The sequence below is a fragment of the Lynx canadensis genome, chromosome A2 (genome assembly GCF_007474595.2).
Source record: "Lynx canadensis isolate LIC74 chromosome A2, mLynCan4.pri.v2, whole genome shotgun sequence".
Lineage (NCBI taxonomy): Eukaryota > Metazoa > Chordata > Mammalia > Carnivora > Felidae > Lynx > Lynx canadensis.
This window is the reverse complement of record NC_044304.2, coordinates 66,676,402-66,683,637: the sequence shown is the minus strand read 5'-3', so window position 1 is coordinate 66,683,637 and position 7,236 is coordinate 66,676,402.

Sequence of the window (7,236 nt, the reverse complement as noted above, 5' to 3'; positions counted from 1 at the left end):
TATATATCTATGAATATATGAAGTGAGATACTACACACACACACACACACACACACACACACACGCTAGTATATTATTTCAACCTTTCAAAAGAAGGAAATTAGGCCATTTGTAACAACATGGATGAACGTGGAGGATAGTATTAAAGTGAACTAAACCAGACACAGAAAGACAAACACTGGATGATCTCACTTTTATGTGGAATCAAAAAAGTTGAACTCCAAAATAGAGAGTACAACAGTCGTTGCCAGGGGTTGGAGGGTGGAGGAAATGAGATATTGGTCAAAAGATACGTACCAAACACACACACACACACACACACACACACACACACACTCACACACAGTAACTGTGAGCTGATGGATATGCTAATTAGTTTGTGGTAATCAGTCCACAATGTATTCGCATATCAAAACATCAGGTTGCATACTTCAGATATATACAATTTTTTCATTGTCAGCACCTCAATAAAGCTGGGAAAAAATTGCGAAATATAAGAGCAAGTAATCAACCAAAAAAGTGGATATTTTCCACACGCACATCAGAGATTCACTTTGAGGAATAACGAATTCCTTCTCAATAAGAGACAAATCAAAAGAAGGGGATGTGTGGCGTGTGAAGGGAGCAGGAAAGAAATATGGTATGCGGTCTCTAGTGGCAAAGCTGCAGAGGCAAATATTATCAGAGCTGGGGAGTTTAAGGAAAGAGCCGCAAGAATCATGTTCAAACACGATTTCAAATACCGTAAATTCTGACAAGTTGAAAAACCAGTTTTAAATTTTTCAGCAGTATTAAACATTTACAACCGTCATTATCTCACAGCTCCCCGGGAGCCCACTGGTGGGACTGCAAAGGCAGACTGTCCTGTTTTCAAAAAAACACAAATTACCATACCCCATGTTATGATCCAATAGCCCCCATGAAATTCAAAGGAATTGTGAGTAGAGCTTGTCCAATGGTGGTCATTGCCTGATACTCTGACAGCTTGGTAAAACTACAAGCAAGAAGAGAGGAAAGAATTTTCCTTTCAGTATGCATCGCTAGACACATTTGGTGAATTTGTTATTGACCTGGGGTTTTTGCAGAACCTGGATCAAAATATCATATGGAGATGATTTTACAACAGAGGCGTTTAGTCTCAAATAGGGTCATTGCCATCCATAGCCACCTGTATCTTTAACTTAGATTTAAAATGCGTAGAATGGTTTTCTTCAACAAAACACATGCCTTAGAAGGCAGAGAAGCAAAAATGTTGTCAGAAACCAATAGTGGCTTCAAGAAGTATGTGATTCTGTTCTCTCATTTTACAGCACCCCCCCCCACTCCTGAAAAAAGTCAAAACGGCCTAAAACATCTGGTTGACACACATTTAATTTTCAGCTGGATAAATAAAATCATAGCACCGGTCAGTTTGGTTTTTTGTTTGTTTGCTTGCTTTCGTTTTTACAAGACACTCAAATCCTGGTAGTTTCACCAGGAAATGCTATCACTTAAAACTGACATCATTTTAGGCTTAAGGCACCCAAGTACTAGATAAATTACATTTGTCATGTTTTGTGGGCTAAAAGAAAAATTTTAAGCTTCTGTCAGGCACGGTTGGACTTTTAGGTACTTTGGATTTATCTAAAGTTGCTGTTGGAGGAAAACCTTTGGTTTTCCACAAAGATACATTAAATACTATCTACACAAGCTTAAAAAATAATGTTTTCACTGACTACCCCAAAACTGATATTCAATAACTACAAATCTCCATTTGATTAACAATGCAGACTTTCATCAAGTTCAATCTTGAACAATTTTACTTGTTCAAAGAAAAATTATCTACTTTTCCCCCAAATCCTGACCCAGACAACATACAGTTGGGTATAAAAATGCATGAGAATAATTCTTAGGAGTTGGCTACTTAAAATGTGGACCTCTGGCAGGTGTGGACTCTCAATTTTTTTCTTTTTAGTCCATAATAGGTTAAGGAAACAAAATCTAGAAACTTTCATAGCAACTTGAGAAAATAATTTTTCTGTTGAATATAATCATTAAAAATAGAAATTTTTGTTTCATGCCTTTTTTGATGTTATTTTTCTTTCATGTTGTAAAAGTATAGGCCTGAGAGTTATTGGAAAATTTTTCTTTTCACCATAAAAATGGGTTGAGAAACAGTGGTCTAGACAGGTTTGAGATTTTTGTAATAATAAGGATTTCCTGTTTCCAGATGATCTCATGGATACACAAATAAAATGGGAAATTACTTTGTGTTGATAATTCTTCAAAGTAGACCATCTCTTTACTTATTTTTTTTTTTTTATTTTAGAGACAGTGTGCACGATTGGGACAGAGAAAGTGAGTCCTTTTTTTTTTAAGTTTATTTATTTTGAGAGAGAGAAAGAGAGCAAGAGAAGGGTAGGGGCAGAGAGAGGGAGAGAGAGGATCCCAAGCAGGCTTTGCACTGTCAGGATGGAGCCTCATGTGAGGCTCAAACTTACAAACTGTGAGATAAGATAAGAGAAAGAAAGGGGGGGTAGGGAGGGAGAGAGAGAATCTTCAGTAGATTCCATGCTTAGCATGGATCCTGAGGTAGGACTCGATTCCGGGATCCCAGGATCATGACCTGAGCCAAAGTCAAGAGTCAGATGTTCAACTGACTGAGCCACCAGGCACCCCATTCTCTACTTAATTTTAACAGTAGTTTTTGTTTGTTTGTTTGTTTTTAAAGCCACAGCTGTTGCTCAAACTGTGAGGGTGCAAACTTCCGGGCAAGAGGTCCCCAAGTATATGAACAGGATGGGGTAAGTATGGGTCAGAACAGGTGACCGGAATGGACCAGGTGGGTGGGACAAAGGCTAAGTGTTCTAAGGACTCAAGATGAGAAAGTCAAGGAACATCTGGGGTCCTGAAGGCAGTTGTGACCATCCAGTGAATCTTTCCACGACTCAGGCATGGTAACTATCTTGCCCCAGGTCACACAGCAAGTCTAAGCGGCAGAACAGGAAGGACTAGGTTTGGGCGTCCAATACAAAGCATGATGTTCTCCCTTTCCTGATGTTTCCTTAGCCTCTGGGGCCCTCAGGGAGCTGAGGCATCTTACCCCTGACCTGTTTCCCTAGATCAGCTTTTGAGGGGTTTTATATATTCTGAATGCACTGTGTCCATATATGTACATGGAAACACATGTGAGAACACAGATATGCACACGTGCTGTTGCTTGCTGGTTCCTGGGTCTCTACGCCTGCCATCAAGGAAATAGCTCTGACTCTGTGTCTGTGTTTTGCCAGCCCCAGCCTGAGAACACTCTAGGCAGAACGGGTACCTTGGCCAGGACGGTGCGTGTCCTGCTCTCTCTTGGTCATGGCCATGCCACCCCCGATCTCTGTGTGCACTGTCAGTGGGTTTGTTTCTAAGACAAAAACAAAAACAAAAACAAAAACCCTACCTAATGATCAATTCTCCAAATAACTGCTTTGCCCAAAATACAATTCTCTGAGTGCCTTGGCATTTCCTTTTGGGTTCCCTCACTTTATACATAGTTTGGGGGTTTTCAGAATGTTTTTAGCACTTGGACTTGTTATGGATTTCTACAAAGCATTTAAAAATGCTTAGATTCTAGGAATGGTCCACTTGTTTCTTATAACTGAGATTCTCTTTTAAGCACTGTAGGGGCACCTGAGTGGCTAAGTCGACTGAGCATCGGACTCTTGGTTTCGGCTCAGGTCATGGTGTCAGGGTGTGTGAGAGTGCTTGCTTGGAATTCTCTCTCTCTCTATCTCTATCTCTCTCTCTGCCCCTCCCACTCACAGTCTCTCCCTCTCTCTCTCTCTCTCTCTCTCTCTCTCTCTCAAAATAAATAAACCTCAAAAAATCAACAAATATATTACAATGGCACCAAAGGTGATTTCTTTTGCACTAAAAATATCATTAAATAATTCTTCATGGAAAAACTGGCTGTAAGTTAAGAAGTCCACACAGGGCGTTTGCCATAATTCAACCCTGCTGAGTAAATTTAAGTTCCTCTTTAACTTACTGGCTTGATTTTGCAGGAACTCCTTGACTTATTTGTGTACCCACATTAGAGATTGTGTTTGGGACTTTTCAGATTAATTTCCTGCTATTTTATAGCTATAACTGACTGATTTTACTCAATTCTCCAGCAGGGAGGGAGACATTTTGCCAGGGGACGGGCAGTCATAGTGGGAGGAGGGGCATTCTGTTTTAGTGCCTCCTTTGCCAGTTATAAATATTAAATCACACAACAGTGTACATTTTTACCTCCTCCCCCCCCCCCAATTCTAACACACGCATACACAGGGAAAGTAAATAGTATCAGTGATTGATGACATCTGTCACTGCAAGTTGAAAATCAATGGATGCCTGCGATCCATCCATTCATTCCAACAATTTTTAAATTTGTCCTTGCCTCAGGTTAGGTGTTAAATCTCATTTGATTACCTTCTCACAAATATCACTTCAGTGAGTAATGGCATAAGGGATACTTAGCTTTTTTCTGAGGATAGATACAAGTTACTGCCACATAAGGAATTTCTCTTGTGTAAAACCACTTTTTAGGTTTGTCCAATTTCTTGTTCAGTGACCATATGGCAATTTTGTGGCGGTAATTAGTTTCAGTGATCCGTGTTAGAAAAAATACAATTAATGATATTTTCTTTTATTAGGCGCTGAAAACAGATACGACTTTCATTTTTATATTTCGATGGCTGCAAAGCTCACGCCAAATTTCATGCAAAACTATGATAATAATCACTGTAGTTTAAATATCTGGTATATTTATTATCTCCACCCTGCGGTTTCAAAATTTTGTTCTACTTTATTCTAATTGTCAGAGGTCAATGCATCTCTTTTATGGAAAATTCTCCACGTTTTGGCAATCACACGTTGCCCCTGAATATATTATTATTATATTTCCCTTGCTGTTTTTCATCCTGAGTCACTTGCTATGATTCCTTTCCCATTGTAATTTTGCACTTAATTCTCTCCAAACAGAAAATATTGATATATCAATTCCTTAAAAGACTTCACAAAAGAGCTCTAAATTTTTCTCAGGAAAAAAAGTTATCTATTTCCGTTTAGACAAATAGGTTTCATACTGAGGATTGTGTGTGCACGTGTAACTGTCCCTACATGCACACAGACACACACACACCAAGCACAACAGACAGACATCTAGAACAGAGTTAGCAACATAATGATGTGCTCAGCTGAGATTTTACCTGTTCTACCACCCAAATATTTGTTGATGGCTGCCCTTCACCTCCTAGATCAGTTACTGCCAATTCCACGGGGCATCTCAATGAAAGCTGTATTGATACTGGAAACACCTCTTCACATTTGGATTATAAAAACACAAAAATGGGGGCGTCTCGTGGCTCAGTTGGTTAAGTGTCCGACTTCAGCTCAGGTCACGATGTCACAGTTTGCGAGTTCAAGCCCCTCGTCAGGCTCTGTGCTGACAGCTTGGAGCCTTGAGCCTGCTTTGGATTCTGGGTCTCTCTCTCTCTCTCTCTCTCTCTCTCTCTTTCTCTCCTCTCCCCATCCCCCACTGGTGCTTGTCTCTCTCTCTCTCTCTCAAACAAAACAAAACAAAACAAAACACACACACATTAAAAAAAATGGTGCACAAAATCACCAAATCCATGCTATAAATTAAAACTTTATATACGCATTAGCTAGGCATCCCTGAAGTAGTATTTCCAAATAGAATTGGTTACATTGTAAACTGTGTGGGCTAAAACTATTTCCTTCTTTCTGCTTCTGTGTCTCCAGTGGGGATCTTCCTCTCTCTTCTCTGTCCTATGCTTGCTTGAGTACATTTGTATTGGGACATCTGAAAATCCTCATCCATGTCCTTGCTTTCTTGGATCTTATTTTTATGTCTCTATTTCTGATCTTAATTCCATAGATATTAATCCATTTATGTCACTCATTTCTGCGGGTGGTGTTTCTTTGTCTATAAGACACACACTCTCTCTCTCTCTTCTTATAACTCCATGGTTTTCCCTCTAAGTAGAGATGTCTCTAATTCTGATTTTGACCTAAACAATGTTGTGTTTAAACCTTTGCTGATAACACTGACCTCTACATTATTTAGCAGAGTGGGGTCTAATCTCCAATTACCACTAAGTCAAGTTACCTGTTTTAACACTACTTCTTTAGCCATGTTTTACATATATATATATGTGTGTGTGTGTGTGTGTGTGTGTGTGTGTGTGTGTTATTATATATTACATATATATGTTTTCCCCAAGGACAGAAAAAAACAAACACTGTATTCTCAGCATCTGACCTGTCTGACTGGAAAGTATTCAAGTTTGGATGGGAATGTCAATGATTACTAGGTCAAAGCTCAAATTAGATTCAAAGGCAATAACGGATTTATGATCCATTGGATGCTATTACAAATAGTCCTAGAAATCTCAGTGGCTGAAGAAAAATAGAAAATTATTTCTTATTTATGTAAAATCAAACATTGGTGGGTGGCTTTGCTCATGGTTGGTCATTCAAGGACCTAGATTTCTCTAATCTGTGTTCTATTTTCTTTAGGACTTGGAATTCCTTTCCATTCAGCCAATGGGTGGGAGGAAAAAAAAACAATAGAGGAGGTATACCTATTTTTAAATTTTTAATGTTTGTTTTTGAGAGAGAGAGAGAGAGAGAGGCAGCAAAGAAGGGGCAGAGAGAGAGAGACAGAGACAGAGACAGAGACAGGACCCAAAGCAGGCTTCAGGCTCTGAGCTGTCAACACAGAGCCTGACTTGGGATTTGAACTCATGAACCCTGAGATCATGAGCTGAGCTGAAGTTGTACGCTTAACTGACTGAGCCACCCAGGTGCCTCAGTATACCTACTTTTATACTGCTTTGGCCATATGTGAACCACAAAGATCCATTCATATTCCATCTGTAAGAATGAGTCACATGATTCCAATAGACAAAAGACAGCTGAGAACTATAGCCCAACCAGGAAAGCCACATCTCCAGGATGCTGCATGAAGGAAAGTGAACTCAAAGTGGTAGTTAGATGCTGTCAGAGCTAGATTTGGAAAATACTTTTTCCCCCCAAATCCTTAGTATTATCAATGTGAAAACTAAAGCCCAGGAATGTAGATTATATGTCCAAAGTCACCAAGATAAGTGGAGGCAGATGCAGGTGGGACTCACTTGCTCTGTCCACCATGATGGCTTCTGTGATGTTCCCATGATGCAAGAGCCTAGGCAAGGCTTGGTTCCA